This window comes from Phalangium opilio, unplaced genomic scaffold, assembly GCF_054372755.1.
Source record: "Phalangium opilio isolate 3A_F unplaced genomic scaffold, DU_Popi_V2 ptg000031l_1, whole genome shotgun sequence".
Classification (NCBI taxonomy): domain Eukaryota; kingdom Metazoa; phylum Arthropoda; class Arachnida; order Opiliones; family Phalangiidae; genus Phalangium; species Phalangium opilio.
Window position 1 is genome coordinate 3,516,241 of NW_028324158.1, and position 12,179 is coordinate 3,528,419.

Genomic DNA, 12,179 nt, shown 5'->3' on the forward strand with positions numbered 1-12,179 from the left:
GATGATCTCTACTTGTACACTCGTAGGGGATATAGCTCAGTGGAAGAGCGCTCGCTTTGCATGTGAGAAGTCCCGGGTTCAACCCCCGGTATCTCCATTTCGCGGTTTTAGTCTAAAAGTATTTAATTTAACGATGATCTCTACTTGTACATCCGATGGGGATATAGCTCAGTGGAAGAGCGCTCGCTTCGCATGTGAGTATTACCGGGTTCGACCCCCGGTATCTCCATTTCGCGCTTTTTAGTCTAAAAGTATTTAATTTTGCGATGATCTCTACTTGTACATCCGAAGGGGATATAGCTCAGTGGAAGAGCGCTCGCTTCGCATGTGAGAAGTCCCGGGTTCAACCCCCGGTATCTCCATTTCGTCGGTTTTAGTCTAAAAGTATTTAATTTTACGATGATCTCTACTTGTACATCCGAAGGGGATATAGCTCAGTGGAAGAGCGCTCGCTTTGCATGTGAGAAGTCCCGGGTTCGAACCCCGGTATATCCATTTCGCGGTTTTAGTCTAAAAGTATTTAATTTTACGATGATCTCTACTAGTACATCCGAAGGGGATATAGCTCAGAGGAAGAGAGCTCGCTTCGCATGTGAAGTCCCGGATTCAACCCCCGGTATCTCCATTTCGCGGTTTTAGTCTAAAAGTATTTAATTTTACGATGATCTCTATTTGTACATCTGAAGGGGATATAGCTCAGTGGAAGAGCGCTCGCTTTGCATGTGAAAAGTCCCGGGTTCGACCCCCGGTATCTCCATTTCGCGGTTTTAGTCTAAAAGTTTTTAATTTTACGATGATCTCTACTAGTACATCCGAAGGGGATATAGCTCAGTGGAAGAACGTTGACTTTTTATGTGAGAAGTGCCAGGTTCGACCCCCGGTATCTCCATTTCGCGCCTTTTAGTCTAAAAGTATTTAATTTTGCGAGGATCTCTACTTGTACATCCAAAGGGGATATAGCTCAGTGGAAGAGCGCTCGCTTTGCATTTGAGAAGTCCCGGGTTCAACCCCCGATATCTCCATTTCGCGGCTTTAGTCAAAAAGTATTCAATTTTACGATGATCTCTACTTATACATCCGAAGGGGATATAGCTCAGTGGAAGAGCGCTCGCTTCGCATGTGAAAAGTCCCGGGTTCAACCCCCGGTATCTCCATTTCGCGGTTTTAGTCTAAAGGTATTTAATTTAACGATGATCTCTACTTGTACATCCGATGGGGATATAGCTCAGTGGAAGAGCGCTCGCTTCGCATGTGAGAAGTACCGGGTTCGACCCCCGGTATCTCTATTTCGCGCTTTTTAGTCTAAAAGTATTTAATTTTTCGATGATCTCTACTTGTACATCCGAAGGGGATATAGCTCAGTGGAAGAGCGCTCGCTTCGCATGTGAGAAGTACCGGGTTCGACCCCCGGTATCTCCATTTCGCGCTTTTTAGTCTAAAAGTATTTAATTTTGCGATGATCTCTACTTGTACATCCGAAGGGGATATAGCTCAGTGGAAGAGCGCTCGCTTCGCATGTGAGAAGTCCCGGGTTCAACCCCCGGTATCTCCATTTCGCGGTTTTAGTCTAAAAGTATTTAATTTAACGATGATCTCTACTTGTACACTCGTAGGGGATATAGCTCAGTGGAAGAGCGCTCGCTTCGCATGTGAGAAGTCCCGCGTTCAACCCCCGGTATCTCCATTTCGTCGGTTTTAGTCTAAAAGTATTTAATTTTACGATGATCTCTACTAGTACATCCGAAGGGGATATAGCTCAGTGGAAGAACGTTGGCTTTTTACGTGAGAAGTGCCAGGTTCGACCCCCGGTATCTCCATTTCGCGCCTTTTAGTCTAAAAGTATTTAATTTTGCGAGGATCTCTACTTGTACATCCGAAGGGGATATAGCTCAGTGGAAGAGCGCTCGCTTCGCATGTGAAAAGTCCCGGGTTCAACCCCCGGTATCTCCATTTCGCGGTTTTAGTCTAAAAGTATTTAATTTAACGATGATCTCTACTTGTACACTCGTAGGGGATATAGCTCAGTGGAAGAGCGCTCGCTTCGCATGTGAGAAGTCCCGCGTTCAACCCCCGGTATCTCCATTTCGTCGGTTTTAGTCTAAAAGTATTTAATTTTACGATGATCTCTACTAGTACATCCGAAGGGGATATAGCTCAGTGGAAGAACGTTGGCTTTTTACGTGAGAAGTGCCAGGTTCGACCCCCGGTATCTCCATTTCGCGCCTTTTAGTCTAAAAGTATTTAATTTTGCGAGGATCTCTACTTGTACATCCGAAGGGGATATAGCTCAGTGGAAGAGCGCTCGCTTCGCATGTGAAAAGTCCCGGGTTCAACCCCCGGTATCTCCATTTCGCGGTTTTAGTCTAAAGGTATTTAATTTAAAGATGATCTCTACTTGTACATCCGATGGGGATATAGCTCAGTGGAAGAGCGCTCGCTTCGCATGTGAGAAGTCCCGGGTTCAACCCCCGGTATCTCCATTTCGCGGTTTTAGTCTAAAAGTATTTAATTTAACGATGATCTCTACTTGTACACTCGTAGGGGATATAGCTCAGTGGAAGAGCGCTCGCTTCGCATGTGAGAAGTCCCGCGTTCAACCCCCGGTATCTCCATTTCGTCGGTTTTAGTCTAAAAGTATTTAATTTTACGATGATCTCTACTAGTACATCCGAAGGGGATATAGCTCAGTGGAAGAACGTTGGCTTTTTACGTGAGAAGTGCCAGGTTCGACCCCCGGTATCTCCATTTCGCGCCTTTTAGTCTAAAAGTATTTAATTTTGCGAGGATCTCTACTTGTACATCCAAAGGGGATATAGCTCAGTGGAAGAGCGCTCGCTTTGCATTTGAGAAGTCCCGGGTTCAACCCCGGTATCTCCATTTCGCGGCTTTAGTCAAAAAGTATTCAATTTTACGATGATCTCTACTTATACATCCGAAGGGGATATAGCTCAGTGGAAGAGCGCTCGCTTCGCATGTGAAAAGTCCCGGGTTCAACCCCCGGTATCTCCATTTCGCGGTTTTAGTCTAAAAGTATTTAATTTAACGATGATCTCTACTTGTACATCCGATGGGGATATAGCTCAGTGGAAGAGCGCTCGCTTCGCATGTGAGAAGTACCGGGTTCGACCCCCGGTATCTCCATTTCGCGCTTTTTAGTCTAAAAGTATTTAATTTTGCGATGATCTCTACTTGTACATCCGAAGGGGATATAGCTCAGTGGAAGAGCGCTCACTTCGCATGTGAGAAGTCCCGGGTTCAACCCCCGGTTTCTCCATTTCGTCGGTTTTAGTCTAAAAGTATTTAATTTAACGATGAACTCTACTTGTACACTCGTCGGGGATATAGCTCAGTGAAAGAGCGCTCGCTTCGCATGTGAGAAGTCCCGGGTTCAACCCCCGGTTTCTCCATTTCGTCGGTTTTAGTCTAAAAGTATTTAATTTTACGATGATCTCTACTAGTACATCCGAAGGGGATATAGCTCAGTGGAAGAGCGCTCGCTTCGCATGTGAGAAGTCCCGGGTTCGAACCCCGGTGTCTCCATTTCGCGGTTTTAGTCTAAAAGTATTTAATTTTACGATGATCTCTACTAGTACATCCGAAGGGGATATAGCTCAGTGGAAGAACGTTGGCTTTTTATGTGAGAAGTGCCGGGTTCGACCCCCAGTATCTCCATTTCGCGCCTTTTAGTCTAAAAGTATTTAATTTTGCGATGATCTCTACTTGTACATCCAAAGGGGATATAGCTCAGTGGAAGAGCGCTCGCTTTGCATGTGAGAAGTCCCGGGTTCAACCCCCGGTATCTCATTTCGCGGTTTTAGTCTAAAAGTATTTAATTTAACGATGATCTCTACTTGTACATCCGATGGGGATATAGCTCAGTGGAAGAGCGCTCGCTTCGCATGTGAGAAGTACCGGGTTCGACCCCCGGTATCTCCATTTCGCGCTTTTTAGTCTAAAAGTATTTAATTTTACGATGATCTCTACTAGTACATCCGAAGGGGATATAGCTCAGTGGAAGAGCGCTCGCTTCGCATGTGAGAAGTCCCGGGTTCGAACCCCGGTGTCTCCATTTCGCGGTTTTAGTCTAAAAGTATTTAATTTTACGATGATCTCTACTAGTACATCCGAAGGGGATATAGCTCAGTGGAAGAACGTTGGCTTTTTATGTGAGAAGTGCCGGGTTCGACCCCCAGTATCTCCATTTCGCGCCTATTAGTCTAAAAGTATTTAATTTTGCGATGATCTCTACTTGTACATCCAAAGGGGATATAGCTCAGTGGAAGAGCGCTCGCTTTGCATGTGAGAAGTCCCGGGTTCAACCCCCGGTATCTCATTTCGCGGTTTTAGTCTAAAAGTATTTAATTTAACGATGATCTCTACTTGTACATCCGATGGGGATATAGCTCAGTGGAAGAGCGCTCGCTTCGCATGTGAGAAGTACCGGGTTCGACCCCCGGTATCTCCATTTCGCGCTTTTTAGTCTAAAAGTATTTAATTTTGCGATGATCTCTACTTGTGCATCCGAAGGGGATATAGTTCAGTGGAAGAGCGCTCGCTTCGCATGTGAGAAGTCCCGGGTTCAACCCCCGGTATCTCCATTTCGCGGTTTTAGTCTAAAAGTATTTAATTTAACGATGATCTCTACTTGTACACTCGTAGGGGATATAGCTCAGTGGAAGAGCGCTCGCTTCGCATGTGAGAAGTCCCGGGTTCAACCCCCGGTATCTCCATTTCGTCGGTTTTAGTCTAAAAGTATTTAATTTTACGATGATCTCTACTTGTACATCCGAAGGGGATATAGCTCAGTGGAAGAGCGCTCGCTTTGCATGTGAGAAGTCCCGGGTTCGAACCCCGGTATCTCCATTTCGCGGTTCTAGTCTAAAAGTATTTAATTTTACGATGATCTCTACTAGTACATCCGAAGGGGATATAGCTCAGAGGAAGAGAGCTCGCTTCGCAAGTGAAGTCCCGGGTTCAACCCCCGGTATCTCCATTTCGCGGTTTTAGTCTAAAAGTATTTAATTTTACGATGATCTCTACTTGTACATCCGAAGGGGATATAGCTCAGTGGAAGAACGTTGGCTTTTTATGTGAGAAGTGCCGGGTTCGACCCCCAGTATCTCCATTTCGCGCCTTTTAGTCTAAAAGTATTTAATTTTGCGATGATCTCTACTTGTACATCCAAAGGGGATATAGCTCAGTGGAAGAGCGCTCGCTTCGCATGTGAGAAGTCCCGGGTTCAACCCCCGGTATCTCCATTTCGCGGTTTTAGTCTAAAAGTATTTAATTTAACGATGATCTCTACTTGTACACTCGTAGGGGATATAGCTCAGTGGAAGAGCGCTCGCTTCGCATGTGAGAAGTCCCGCGTTCAACCCCCGGTATCTCCATTTCGTCGGTTTTAGTCTAAAAGTATTTAATTTTACGATGATCTCTACTAGTACATCCGAAGGGGATATAGCTCAGTGGAAGAGCGCTCGCTTCGCATGTGAGAAGTACCGGGTTCGACCCCCGGTATCTCCATTTCGCGCCTTTTAGTCTAAAAGTATTTAATTTTGCGAGGATCTCTACTTGTACATCCAAAGGGGATATAGCTCAGTGGAAGAGCGCTCGCTTTGCATTTGAGAAGTCCCGGGTTCAACCCCGGTATCTCCATTTCGCGGCTTTAGTCAAAAAGTATTCAATTTTACGATGATCTCTACTTATACATCCGAAGGGGATATAGCTCAGTGGAAGAGCGCTCGCTTCGCATGTGAAAAGTCCCGGGTTCAACCCCCGGTATCTCCATTTCGCGGTTTTAGTCTAAAAGTATTTAATTTAACGATGATCTCTACTTGTACATCCGATGGGGATATAGCTCAGTGGAAGAGCGCTCGCTTCGCATGTGAGAAGTACCGGGTTCGACCCCCGGTATCTCCATTTCGCGCTTTTTAGTCTAAAAGTATTTAATTTTGCGATGATCTCTACTTGTACATCCGAAGGGGATATAGCTCAGTGGAAGAGCGCTCACTTCGCATGTGAGAAGTCCCGGGTTCAACCCCCGGTTTCTCCATTTCGTCGGTTTTAGTCTAAAAGTATTTAATTTAACGATGAACTCTACTTGTACACTCGTCGGGGATATAGCTCAGTGAAAGAGCGCTCGCTTCGCATGTGAGAAGTCCCGGGTTCAACCCCCGGTTTCTCCATTTCGTCGGTTTTAGTCTAAAAGTATTTAATTTTACGATGATCTCTACTAGTACATCCGAAGGGGATATAGCTCAGTGGAAGAGCGCTCGCTTCGCATGTGAGAAGTCCCGGGTTCGAACCCCGGTGTCTCCATTTCGCGGTTTTAGTCTAAAAGTATTTAATTTTACGATGATCTCTACTAGTACATCCGAAGGGGATATAGCTCAGTGGAAGAACGTTGGCTTTTTATGTGAGAAGTGCCGGGTTCGACCCCCAGTATCTCCATTTCGCGCCTTTTAGTCTAAAAGTATTTAATTTTGCGATGATCTCTACTTGTACATCCAAAGGGGATATAGCTCAGTGGAAGAGCGCTCGCTTTGCATGTGAGAAGTCCCGGGTTCAACCCCCGGTATCTCATTTCGCGGTTTTAGTCTAAAAGTATTTAATTTAACGATGATCTCTACTTGTACATCCGATGGGGATATAGCTCAGTGGAAGAGCGCTCGCTTCGCATGTGAGAAGTACCGGGTTCGACCCCCGGTATCTCCATTTCGCGCTTTTTAGTCTAAAAGTATTTAATTTTACGATGATCTCTACTAGTACATCCGAAGGGGATATAGCTCAGTGGAAGAGCGCTCGCTTCGCATGTGAGAAGTCCCGGGTTCGAACCCCGGTGTCTCCATTTCGCGGTTTTAGTCTAAAAGTATTTAATTTTACGATGATCTCTACTAGTACATCCGAAGGGGATATAGCTCAGTGGAAGAACGTTGGCTTTTTATGTGAGAAGTGCCGGGTTCGACCCCCAGTATCTCCATTTCGCGCCTATTAGTCTAAAAGTATTTAATTTTGCGATGATCTCTACTTGTACATCCAAAGGGGATATAGCTCAGTGGAAGAGCGCTCGCTTTGCATGTGAGAAGTCCCGGGTTCAACCCCCGGTATCTCATTTCGCGGTTTTAGTCTAAAAGTATTTAATTTAACGATGATCTCTACTTGTACATCCGATGGGGATATAGCTCAGTGGAAGAGCGCTCGCTTCGCATGTGAGAAGTACCGGGTTCGACCCCCGGTATCTCCATTTCGCGCTTTTTAGTCTAAAAGTATTTAATTTTGCGATGATCTCTACTTGTGCATCCGAAGGGGATATAGTTCAGTGGAAGAGCGCTCGCTTCGCATGTGAGAAGTCCCGGGTTCAACCCCCGGTATCTCCATTTCGCGGTTTTAGTCTAAAAGTATTTAATTTAACGATGATCTCTACTTGTACACTCGTAGGGGATATAGCTCAGTGGAAGAGCGCTCGCTTCGCATGTGAGAAGTCCCGGGTTCAACCCCCGGTATCTCCATTTCGTCGGTTTTAGTCTAAAAGTATTTAATTTTACGATGATCTCTACTTGTACATCCGAAGGGGATATAGCTCAGTGGAAGAGCGCTCGCTTTGCATGTGAGAAGTCCCGGGTTCGAACCCCGGTATCTCCATTTCGCGGTTCTAGTCTAAAAGTATTTAATTTTACGATGATCTCTACTAGTACATCCGAAGGGGATATAGCTCAGAGGAAGAGAGCTCGCTTCGCAAGTGAAGTCCCGGGTTCAACCCCCGGTATCTCCATTTCGCGGTTTTAGTCTAAAAGTATTTAATTTTACGATGATCTCTACTTGTACATCCGAAGGGGATATAGCTCAGTGGAAGAACGTTGGCTTTTTATGTGAGAAGTGCCGGGTTCGACCCCCAGTATCTCCATTTCGCGCCTTTTAGTCTAAAAGTATTTAATTTTGCGATGATCTCTACTTGTACATCCAAAGGGGATATAGCTCAGTGGAAGAGCGCTCGCTTTGCATGTGAGAAGTCCCGGGTTCAACCCCCGGTATCTCCATTTCGCGGTTTTAGTCTAAAAGTATTTAATTTAACGATGATCTCTACTTGTACACTCGTAGGGGATATAGCTCAGTGGAAGAGCGCTCGCTTCGCATGTGAGAAGTCCCGGGTTCGAACCCCGGTGTCTCCATTTCGCGGTTTTAGTCTAAAAGTATTTAATTTTACGATGATCTCTACTAGTACATCCGAAGGGGATATAGCTCAGTGGAAGAGCGCTCGCTTCGCAAGTGAGAAGTCCCAGGTTCGAACCCCGGTGTCTCCATTTCGCGGTTTTAGTCTAAAAGTATTTAATTTTACGATGATCTCTACAAGTACATCCGAAGGGGATATAGCTCAGTGGAAGAACGTTGGCTTTTTATGTGAGAAGTGCCAGGTTCGACCCCCGGTATCTCCATTTCGCGCCTTTTAGTCGAAAAGTATTTAATTTTGCGATGATCTCTACTTGTACATCCAAAGGGGATATGGCTCAGTTGAAGAGCGCTCGCTTTGCATGTGAGAAGTCCCGGGTTCAACCCCCGGTATCTCCATTTCGCGGCTTTAGTCAAAAAGTATTCAATTTTACGATGATCTCTACTTGTACATCCGAAGGGGATATAGCTCAGTGGAAGAGCGCTCGCTTCGCATGTGAGAAGTACCGGGTTCGACCCCCAGTATCTCCATTTCGCGCTTTTTAGTCTAAAAGTATTTAATTTTGCGATGATCTCTACTTGTACATCCGAAGGGGATATAGCTCAGTTGAAGAGCGCTCGCTTTGCATGTGAGAAGTCCCGGGTTCAACCCCCGGTATCTCCATTTCGCGGCTTTAGTCAAAAAGTATTCAATTTTACGATGATCTCTACTTGCACATCCGAAGGGGATATAGCTCAGTGGAAAAGCGCTCGCTTTGCATGTGAGAAGTCCGGGGTTCGACCCCCGGTATCTCCATTTCGCGGTTTTAGTCTAAAAGTATTTAATTTTACGATGATGTCTACTTATACAATCGTAGGGGATATAGCTCAGTGGAAGAGCGCTCGCTTCGCATGTGAGAAGTCCCGGGTTCAACCCCCGGTATCTCCATTTCGCGGTTTTAGTCTAAAAGTATTTAATTTTACGATGATGTCTACTTATACAATCGTAGGGGATATAGCTCAGTGGAAGAGCGCTCGCTTCGCATGTGAGAAGTCCCGGGTTCAACCCCCGGTATCTCCATTTCGTCGGTTTTAGTCTAAAGGTATTTAATTTTACGATGATCTCTACTTGTACATGCGATGGTGATATAGCTCAGTGGAAGAGCGCTCGCTTTGCATGTGAGAAGTCCCGGGTTCGAACCCCGGTATCTCCATTTCGCGGTTTTAGTCTAAAAGTATTTAATTTTACGATGATCTCTACTAGTACATCCGAAGGGGATATAGCTCAGAGGAAGAGAGCTCGCTTCGCACGTGAAGTCCCGGGTTCAACCCCCGGTATCTCTATTTCGCGGTTTTAGTCTAAAAGTATTTAATTTTACGATGATCTCTACTTGTACATCCGAAGGGGATATAGCTCAGTGGAAGAACGTTGGCTTTTTGTGTGAGAAGTGCCGGGTTCGACCCCCAGTATCTCCATTTCGCGCCTTTTAGTCTAAAAGTATTTAATTTTGCGATGATCTCTACTTGTACATCCAAAGGGGATATAGCTCAGTGGAAGAGCGCTCGCTTTGCATGTGAGAAGTCCCGGGTTCAACCCCCGGTATCTCCATTTCGCGGTTTTAGTCTAAAAGTATTTAATTTAACGATGATCTCTACTTGTACACTCGTAGGGGATATAGCTCAGTGGAAGAGCGCTCGCTTCGCATGTGAGAAGTCCCGGGTTCAACCTCCGGTATCTCCATTTCGTCGGTTTTAGTCTAAAAGTATTTAATTTTACGATGATCTCTACTTGTAAATCCGAAGGGGATATAGCTCAGTGGAAGAGCGCTCGCTTTGCATGTGAGAAGTCCCGGGTTCGAACCCCGGTATCTCCATTTCGCGGTTTTAGTCTAAAAGTATTTAATTTTACGATGATCTCTACTAGTACATCCGAAGGGGATATAGCTCGGAGGAAGAGAGCTCGCTTCGCATGTGAAGTCCCGGGTTCAACCCCCGGTATCTCCATTTCGCGGTTTTAGTCTAAAAGTATTTAATTTTACGATGATCTCTACTTGTACATCCGAAGGGGATATAGCTCAGTGGAAGAACGATGGCTTTTTATGTGAGAAGTGTCGGGTTCGACCCCCAGTATCTCCATTTCGCGCCTTTTAGTCTAAAAGTATTTAATTTTGCGATGATCTCTACTTATACATCCAAAGGGGATATAGCTCAGTGGAAGAGCGCTCGCTTTGCATGTGAGAAGTCCCGGGTTCAACCCCCGGTATCTCCATTTCGCGGTTTTAGTCTAAAAGTATTTAATTTAACGATGATCTCTACTTGTACACTCGTCGGGGATATAGCTCAGTGAAAGAGCGCTCGCTTCGCATGTGAGAAGTCCCGGGTTCAACCCCCGGTTTCTCCATTTCGTCGGTTTTAGTCTAAAAGTATTTAATTTAACGATGATCTCTACTTGTGCATCCGAAGGGGATATAGCTCAGTGGAAGAGCGCTCGCTTTGCATGTGAGAAGTCCCGGGTTCGACCCCTGGTATCTCCATTTCGCGGTTTTAGTCTAAAAGTTTTTAATTTTACGATGATCTCTACTAGTACATCCGAAGGGGATATAGCTCAGTGGAAGAGCGCTCGCTTCGCATGTGAGAAGTCCCGGGTTCGAACCACGGTGTCTCCATTTCGCGGTTTTAGTCTAAAAGTATTTAATTTTACGATGATCTCTACTAGTACATCCGAAGGGGATATAGCTCAGTGGAAGAACGTTGGCTTTTTATGTGAGAAGTGCCAGGTTCGACCCCCGGTATCTCCATTTCGCGCCTTTTAGTCTAAAAGTATTTAATTTTGCGATGATCTCTACTTGTACATCCAAAGGGGATATAGCTCAGTGGAAGAGCGCTCGCTTTGCATGTGAGAAATCCCGGGTTCAACCCCCGGTATCTCCATTTCGCGGTTTTAGTCTAAAAGTATTTAATTTTACGATGATCTCTACTAGTACATCCGAATTGGATATAGCTCAGTGGAAGAGCGCTCGCTTCGCATGTGAGAAGTCCCGGGTTCGAACCCCGGTGTCTCCATTTCGCGGTTTTAGTCTAAAAGTATTTAATTTTACGATGATCTCTACTAGTACATCCGAAGGGGATATAGCTCAGTGGAAGAACGTTGGCTTTTTATGTGAGAAGTGCCAGGTTCGACCCCCGGTATCTCCATTTCGCGCCTTTTAGTCGAAAAGTATTTAATTTTGCGATGATCTCTACTTGTACATCCAAAGGGGATATGGCTCAGTTGAAGAGCGCTCGCTTTGCATGTGAGAAGTCCCGGGTTCAACCCCCGGTATCTCCATTTCGCGGCTTTAGTCAAAAAGTATTCAATTTTACGATGATCTCTACTTGTACATCCGAAGGGGATATAGCTCAGTGGAAGAGCGCTCGCTTCGCGTGTGAGAAGTACCGGGTTCGACCCCCGGTATCTCCATTTCGCGCTTTTTAGTCTAAAAGTATTTAATTTTGCGATGATCTCTACGTGTACATCCGAAGGGGATATAGCTCAGTTGAAGAGCGCTCGCTTTGCATGTGAGAAGTCCCGGGTTCAACCCCCGGTATCTCCATTTCGCGGCTTTAGTCAAAAAGTATTCAATTTTACGATGATCTCTACTTGCACATCCGAAGGGGATATAGCTCAGTGGAAAAGCGCTGGCTTTGCATGTGAGAAGTCCGGGGTTCGACCCCCGGTATCTCCATTTCGCGGTTTTAGTCTAAAAGTATTTAATTTTACGATGATGTCTACTTATACAATCGTAGGGGATATAGCTCAGTGGAAGAGCGCTCGCTTCGCATGTGAGAAGTCCCGGGTTCAACCCCCGGTATCTCCATTTCGCGGTTTTAGTCTAAAAGTATTTAATTTTACGATGATGTCTACTTATACAATCGTAGGGGATATAGCTCAGTGGAAGAGCGCTCGCTTCGCATGTGAGAAGTCCCGGGTTCAACCCCCGGTATCTCCATTTCGTCGGTTTTAGTCTAAAAGTATTTAATTTTACGATGATCTC

General features: G+C 45.4%; 67 non-coding genes across 67 annotated transcripts; all 67 read left to right on the forward strand.

Moving 5' to 3' along the window:
• Positions 1-25: 25 nt before the first annotated feature.
• TRNAA-UGC (transfer RNA alanine (anticodon UGC)) lies at positions 26-97 on the forward strand. The gene has a single exon. It is a non-coding gene; the product is annotated as a tRNA-Ala (tRNA).
• Positions 98-157: 60 nt separating this feature from the next.
• TRNAA-CGC (transfer RNA alanine (anticodon CGC)) lies at positions 158-229 on the forward strand. Its single transcript has one exon. It is a non-coding gene; the product is annotated as a tRNA-Ala (tRNA).
• Positions 230-290: 61 nt separating this feature from the next.
• TRNAA-CGC (transfer RNA alanine (anticodon CGC)) lies at positions 291-362 on the forward strand. The gene has a single exon. It is a non-coding gene; the product is annotated as a tRNA-Ala (tRNA).
• A 61-nt stretch (positions 363-423) lies between these two features.
• Positions 424-495, forward strand: TRNAA-UGC (transfer RNA alanine (anticodon UGC)). Its single transcript has one exon. It is a non-coding gene; the product is annotated as a tRNA-Ala (tRNA).
• Positions 496-685: 190 nt separating this feature from the next.
• Positions 686-757, forward strand: TRNAA-UGC (transfer RNA alanine (anticodon UGC)). Its single transcript has one exon. It is a non-coding gene; the product is annotated as a tRNA-Ala (tRNA).
• Positions 758-1,082: 325 nt separating this feature from the next.
• Positions 1,083-1,154, forward strand: TRNAA-CGC (transfer RNA alanine (anticodon CGC)). Its single transcript has one exon. It is a non-coding gene; the product is annotated as a tRNA-Ala (tRNA).
• A 60-nt stretch (positions 1,155-1,214) lies between these two features.
• Positions 1,215-1,286, forward strand: TRNAA-CGC (transfer RNA alanine (anticodon CGC)). Its single transcript has one exon. It is a non-coding gene; the product is annotated as a tRNA-Ala (tRNA).
• Positions 1,287-1,347: 61 nt separating this feature from the next.
• On the forward strand, positions 1,348-1,419 carry TRNAA-CGC (transfer RNA alanine (anticodon CGC)). Its single transcript has one exon. It is a non-coding gene; the product is annotated as a tRNA-Ala (tRNA).
• Positions 1,420-1,480: 61 nt separating this feature from the next.
• TRNAA-CGC (transfer RNA alanine (anticodon CGC)) lies at positions 1,481-1,552 on the forward strand. The gene has a single exon. It is a non-coding gene; the product is annotated as a tRNA-Ala (tRNA).
• Positions 1,553-1,612: 60 nt separating this feature from the next.
• Positions 1,613-1,684, forward strand: TRNAA-CGC (transfer RNA alanine (anticodon CGC)). The gene has a single exon. It is a non-coding gene; the product is annotated as a tRNA-Ala (tRNA).
• A 194-nt stretch (positions 1,685-1,878) lies between these two features.
• Positions 1,879-1,950, forward strand: TRNAA-CGC (transfer RNA alanine (anticodon CGC)). The gene has a single exon. It is a non-coding gene; the product is annotated as a tRNA-Ala (tRNA).
• A 60-nt stretch (positions 1,951-2,010) lies between these two features.
• TRNAA-CGC (transfer RNA alanine (anticodon CGC)) lies at positions 2,011-2,082 on the forward strand. The gene has a single exon. It is a non-coding gene; the product is annotated as a tRNA-Ala (tRNA).
• A 194-nt stretch (positions 2,083-2,276) lies between these two features.
• On the forward strand, positions 2,277-2,348 carry TRNAA-CGC (transfer RNA alanine (anticodon CGC)). Its single transcript has one exon. It is a non-coding gene; the product is annotated as a tRNA-Ala (tRNA).
• Positions 2,349-2,408: 60 nt separating this feature from the next.
• On the forward strand, positions 2,409-2,480 carry TRNAA-CGC (transfer RNA alanine (anticodon CGC)). Its single transcript has one exon. It is a non-coding gene; the product is annotated as a tRNA-Ala (tRNA).
• Positions 2,481-2,540: 60 nt separating this feature from the next.
• Positions 2,541-2,612, forward strand: TRNAA-CGC (transfer RNA alanine (anticodon CGC)). Its single transcript has one exon. It is a non-coding gene; the product is annotated as a tRNA-Ala (tRNA).
• A 325-nt stretch (positions 2,613-2,937) lies between these two features.
• Positions 2,938-3,009, forward strand: TRNAA-CGC (transfer RNA alanine (anticodon CGC)). The gene has a single exon. It is a non-coding gene; the product is annotated as a tRNA-Ala (tRNA).
• A 60-nt stretch (positions 3,010-3,069) lies between these two features.
• Positions 3,070-3,141, forward strand: TRNAA-CGC (transfer RNA alanine (anticodon CGC)). Its single transcript has one exon. It is a non-coding gene; the product is annotated as a tRNA-Ala (tRNA).
• A 61-nt stretch (positions 3,142-3,202) lies between these two features.
• TRNAA-CGC (transfer RNA alanine (anticodon CGC)) lies at positions 3,203-3,274 on the forward strand. Its single transcript has one exon. It is a non-coding gene; the product is annotated as a tRNA-Ala (tRNA).
• A 61-nt stretch (positions 3,275-3,335) lies between these two features.
• Positions 3,336-3,407, forward strand: TRNAA-CGC (transfer RNA alanine (anticodon CGC)). Its single transcript has one exon. It is a non-coding gene; the product is annotated as a tRNA-Ala (tRNA).
• A 61-nt stretch (positions 3,408-3,468) lies between these two features.
• On the forward strand, positions 3,469-3,540 carry TRNAA-CGC (transfer RNA alanine (anticodon CGC)). The gene has a single exon. It is a non-coding gene; the product is annotated as a tRNA-Ala (tRNA).
• A 193-nt stretch (positions 3,541-3,733) lies between these two features.
• On the forward strand, positions 3,734-3,805 carry TRNAA-UGC (transfer RNA alanine (anticodon UGC)). Its single transcript has one exon. It is a non-coding gene; the product is annotated as a tRNA-Ala (tRNA).
• A 59-nt stretch (positions 3,806-3,864) lies between these two features.
• TRNAA-CGC (transfer RNA alanine (anticodon CGC)) lies at positions 3,865-3,936 on the forward strand. The gene has a single exon. It is a non-coding gene; the product is annotated as a tRNA-Ala (tRNA).
• Positions 3,937-3,997: 61 nt separating this feature from the next.
• TRNAA-CGC (transfer RNA alanine (anticodon CGC)) lies at positions 3,998-4,069 on the forward strand. The gene has a single exon. It is a non-coding gene; the product is annotated as a tRNA-Ala (tRNA).
• Positions 4,070-4,262: 193 nt separating this feature from the next.
• On the forward strand, positions 4,263-4,334 carry TRNAA-UGC (transfer RNA alanine (anticodon UGC)). The gene has a single exon. It is a non-coding gene; the product is annotated as a tRNA-Ala (tRNA).
• Positions 4,335-4,393: 59 nt separating this feature from the next.
• Positions 4,394-4,465, forward strand: TRNAA-CGC (transfer RNA alanine (anticodon CGC)). Its single transcript has one exon. It is a non-coding gene; the product is annotated as a tRNA-Ala (tRNA).
• Positions 4,466-4,526: 61 nt separating this feature from the next.
• Positions 4,527-4,598, forward strand: TRNAA-CGC (transfer RNA alanine (anticodon CGC)). Its single transcript has one exon. It is a non-coding gene; the product is annotated as a tRNA-Ala (tRNA).
• A 60-nt stretch (positions 4,599-4,658) lies between these two features.
• Positions 4,659-4,730, forward strand: TRNAA-CGC (transfer RNA alanine (anticodon CGC)). The gene has a single exon. It is a non-coding gene; the product is annotated as a tRNA-Ala (tRNA).
• A 61-nt stretch (positions 4,731-4,791) lies between these two features.
• On the forward strand, positions 4,792-4,863 carry TRNAA-UGC (transfer RNA alanine (anticodon UGC)). Its single transcript has one exon. It is a non-coding gene; the product is annotated as a tRNA-Ala (tRNA).
• A 323-nt stretch (positions 4,864-5,186) lies between these two features.
• On the forward strand, positions 5,187-5,258 carry TRNAA-CGC (transfer RNA alanine (anticodon CGC)). The gene has a single exon. It is a non-coding gene; the product is annotated as a tRNA-Ala (tRNA).
• A 60-nt stretch (positions 5,259-5,318) lies between these two features.
• TRNAA-CGC (transfer RNA alanine (anticodon CGC)) lies at positions 5,319-5,390 on the forward strand. Its single transcript has one exon. It is a non-coding gene; the product is annotated as a tRNA-Ala (tRNA).
• Positions 5,391-5,451: 61 nt separating this feature from the next.
• On the forward strand, positions 5,452-5,523 carry TRNAA-CGC (transfer RNA alanine (anticodon CGC)). Its single transcript has one exon. It is a non-coding gene; the product is annotated as a tRNA-Ala (tRNA).
• A 192-nt stretch (positions 5,524-5,715) lies between these two features.
• TRNAA-CGC (transfer RNA alanine (anticodon CGC)) lies at positions 5,716-5,787 on the forward strand. The gene has a single exon. It is a non-coding gene; the product is annotated as a tRNA-Ala (tRNA).
• Positions 5,788-5,847: 60 nt separating this feature from the next.
• TRNAA-CGC (transfer RNA alanine (anticodon CGC)) lies at positions 5,848-5,919 on the forward strand. The gene has a single exon. It is a non-coding gene; the product is annotated as a tRNA-Ala (tRNA).
• A 61-nt stretch (positions 5,920-5,980) lies between these two features.
• Positions 5,981-6,052, forward strand: TRNAA-CGC (transfer RNA alanine (anticodon CGC)). Its single transcript has one exon. It is a non-coding gene; the product is annotated as a tRNA-Ala (tRNA).
• A 61-nt stretch (positions 6,053-6,113) lies between these two features.
• On the forward strand, positions 6,114-6,185 carry TRNAA-CGC (transfer RNA alanine (anticodon CGC)). Its single transcript has one exon. It is a non-coding gene; the product is annotated as a tRNA-Ala (tRNA).
• Positions 6,186-6,246: 61 nt separating this feature from the next.
• On the forward strand, positions 6,247-6,318 carry TRNAA-CGC (transfer RNA alanine (anticodon CGC)). The gene has a single exon. It is a non-coding gene; the product is annotated as a tRNA-Ala (tRNA).
• A 193-nt stretch (positions 6,319-6,511) lies between these two features.
• TRNAA-UGC (transfer RNA alanine (anticodon UGC)) lies at positions 6,512-6,583 on the forward strand. The gene has a single exon. It is a non-coding gene; the product is annotated as a tRNA-Ala (tRNA).
• Positions 6,584-6,642: 59 nt separating this feature from the next.
• TRNAA-CGC (transfer RNA alanine (anticodon CGC)) lies at positions 6,643-6,714 on the forward strand. Its single transcript has one exon. It is a non-coding gene; the product is annotated as a tRNA-Ala (tRNA).
• A 61-nt stretch (positions 6,715-6,775) lies between these two features.
• Positions 6,776-6,847, forward strand: TRNAA-CGC (transfer RNA alanine (anticodon CGC)). Its single transcript has one exon. It is a non-coding gene; the product is annotated as a tRNA-Ala (tRNA).
• A 193-nt stretch (positions 6,848-7,040) lies between these two features.
• Positions 7,041-7,112, forward strand: TRNAA-UGC (transfer RNA alanine (anticodon UGC)). The gene has a single exon. It is a non-coding gene; the product is annotated as a tRNA-Ala (tRNA).
• A 59-nt stretch (positions 7,113-7,171) lies between these two features.
• TRNAA-CGC (transfer RNA alanine (anticodon CGC)) lies at positions 7,172-7,243 on the forward strand. The gene has a single exon. It is a non-coding gene; the product is annotated as a tRNA-Ala (tRNA).
• Positions 7,244-7,304: 61 nt separating this feature from the next.
• Positions 7,305-7,376, forward strand: TRNAA-CGC (transfer RNA alanine (anticodon CGC)). Its single transcript has one exon. It is a non-coding gene; the product is annotated as a tRNA-Ala (tRNA).
• Positions 7,377-7,436: 60 nt separating this feature from the next.
• On the forward strand, positions 7,437-7,508 carry TRNAA-CGC (transfer RNA alanine (anticodon CGC)). The gene has a single exon. It is a non-coding gene; the product is annotated as a tRNA-Ala (tRNA).
• A 61-nt stretch (positions 7,509-7,569) lies between these two features.
• TRNAA-UGC (transfer RNA alanine (anticodon UGC)) lies at positions 7,570-7,641 on the forward strand. Its single transcript has one exon. It is a non-coding gene; the product is annotated as a tRNA-Ala (tRNA).
• A 323-nt stretch (positions 7,642-7,964) lies between these two features.
• Positions 7,965-8,036, forward strand: TRNAA-UGC (transfer RNA alanine (anticodon UGC)). Its single transcript has one exon. It is a non-coding gene; the product is annotated as a tRNA-Ala (tRNA).
• Positions 8,037-8,096: 60 nt separating this feature from the next.
• Positions 8,097-8,168, forward strand: TRNAA-CGC (transfer RNA alanine (anticodon CGC)). Its single transcript has one exon. It is a non-coding gene; the product is annotated as a tRNA-Ala (tRNA).
• Positions 8,169-8,228: 60 nt separating this feature from the next.
• TRNAA-CGC (transfer RNA alanine (anticodon CGC)) lies at positions 8,229-8,300 on the forward strand. Its single transcript has one exon. It is a non-coding gene; the product is annotated as a tRNA-Ala (tRNA).
• Positions 8,301-8,493: 193 nt separating this feature from the next.
• Positions 8,494-8,565, forward strand: TRNAA-UGC (transfer RNA alanine (anticodon UGC)). Its single transcript has one exon. It is a non-coding gene; the product is annotated as a tRNA-Ala (tRNA).
• Positions 8,566-8,758: 193 nt separating this feature from the next.
• TRNAA-UGC (transfer RNA alanine (anticodon UGC)) lies at positions 8,759-8,830 on the forward strand. Its single transcript has one exon. It is a non-coding gene; the product is annotated as a tRNA-Ala (tRNA).
• Positions 8,831-8,890: 60 nt separating this feature from the next.
• TRNAA-UGC (transfer RNA alanine (anticodon UGC)) lies at positions 8,891-8,962 on the forward strand. Its single transcript has one exon. It is a non-coding gene; the product is annotated as a tRNA-Ala (tRNA).
• A 60-nt stretch (positions 8,963-9,022) lies between these two features.
• TRNAA-CGC (transfer RNA alanine (anticodon CGC)) lies at positions 9,023-9,094 on the forward strand. Its single transcript has one exon. It is a non-coding gene; the product is annotated as a tRNA-Ala (tRNA).
• A 60-nt stretch (positions 9,095-9,154) lies between these two features.
• On the forward strand, positions 9,155-9,226 carry TRNAA-CGC (transfer RNA alanine (anticodon CGC)). Its single transcript has one exon. It is a non-coding gene; the product is annotated as a tRNA-Ala (tRNA).
• Positions 9,227-9,287: 61 nt separating this feature from the next.
• Positions 9,288-9,359, forward strand: TRNAA-UGC (transfer RNA alanine (anticodon UGC)). The gene has a single exon. It is a non-coding gene; the product is annotated as a tRNA-Ala (tRNA).
• A 323-nt stretch (positions 9,360-9,682) lies between these two features.
• On the forward strand, positions 9,683-9,754 carry TRNAA-UGC (transfer RNA alanine (anticodon UGC)). Its single transcript has one exon. It is a non-coding gene; the product is annotated as a tRNA-Ala (tRNA).
• A 60-nt stretch (positions 9,755-9,814) lies between these two features.
• TRNAA-CGC (transfer RNA alanine (anticodon CGC)) lies at positions 9,815-9,886 on the forward strand. Its single transcript has one exon. It is a non-coding gene; the product is annotated as a tRNA-Ala (tRNA).
• Positions 9,887-9,947: 61 nt separating this feature from the next.
• On the forward strand, positions 9,948-10,019 carry TRNAA-UGC (transfer RNA alanine (anticodon UGC)). Its single transcript has one exon. It is a non-coding gene; the product is annotated as a tRNA-Ala (tRNA).
• A 323-nt stretch (positions 10,020-10,342) lies between these two features.
• TRNAA-UGC (transfer RNA alanine (anticodon UGC)) lies at positions 10,343-10,414 on the forward strand. Its single transcript has one exon. It is a non-coding gene; the product is annotated as a tRNA-Ala (tRNA).
• A 60-nt stretch (positions 10,415-10,474) lies between these two features.
• Positions 10,475-10,546, forward strand: TRNAA-CGC (transfer RNA alanine (anticodon CGC)). Its single transcript has one exon. It is a non-coding gene; the product is annotated as a tRNA-Ala (tRNA).
• A 61-nt stretch (positions 10,547-10,607) lies between these two features.
• On the forward strand, positions 10,608-10,679 carry TRNAA-UGC (transfer RNA alanine (anticodon UGC)). Its single transcript has one exon. It is a non-coding gene; the product is annotated as a tRNA-Ala (tRNA).
• Positions 10,680-10,739: 60 nt separating this feature from the next.
• Positions 10,740-10,811, forward strand: TRNAA-CGC (transfer RNA alanine (anticodon CGC)). Its single transcript has one exon. It is a non-coding gene; the product is annotated as a tRNA-Ala (tRNA).
• A 193-nt stretch (positions 10,812-11,004) lies between these two features.
• TRNAA-UGC (transfer RNA alanine (anticodon UGC)) lies at positions 11,005-11,076 on the forward strand. Its single transcript has one exon. It is a non-coding gene; the product is annotated as a tRNA-Ala (tRNA).
• Positions 11,077-11,138: 62 nt separating this feature from the next.
• TRNAA-CGC (transfer RNA alanine (anticodon CGC)) lies at positions 11,139-11,208 on the forward strand. Its single transcript has one exon. It is a non-coding gene; the product is annotated as a tRNA-Ala (tRNA).
• A 193-nt stretch (positions 11,209-11,401) lies between these two features.
• Positions 11,402-11,473, forward strand: TRNAA-UGC (transfer RNA alanine (anticodon UGC)). The gene has a single exon. It is a non-coding gene; the product is annotated as a tRNA-Ala (tRNA).
• Positions 11,474-11,533: 60 nt separating this feature from the next.
• TRNAA-CGC (transfer RNA alanine (anticodon CGC)) lies at positions 11,534-11,605 on the forward strand. The gene has a single exon. It is a non-coding gene; the product is annotated as a tRNA-Ala (tRNA).
• A 61-nt stretch (positions 11,606-11,666) lies between these two features.
• Positions 11,667-11,738, forward strand: TRNAA-UGC (transfer RNA alanine (anticodon UGC)). The gene has a single exon. It is a non-coding gene; the product is annotated as a tRNA-Ala (tRNA).
• A 192-nt stretch (positions 11,739-11,930) lies between these two features.
• TRNAA-CGC (transfer RNA alanine (anticodon CGC)) lies at positions 11,931-12,002 on the forward strand. Its single transcript has one exon. It is a non-coding gene; the product is annotated as a tRNA-Ala (tRNA).
• A 60-nt stretch (positions 12,003-12,062) lies between these two features.
• On the forward strand, positions 12,063-12,134 carry TRNAA-CGC (transfer RNA alanine (anticodon CGC)). Its single transcript has one exon. It is a non-coding gene; the product is annotated as a tRNA-Ala (tRNA).
• The last annotated feature ends 45 nt before the right edge of the window (positions 12,135-12,179 follow it).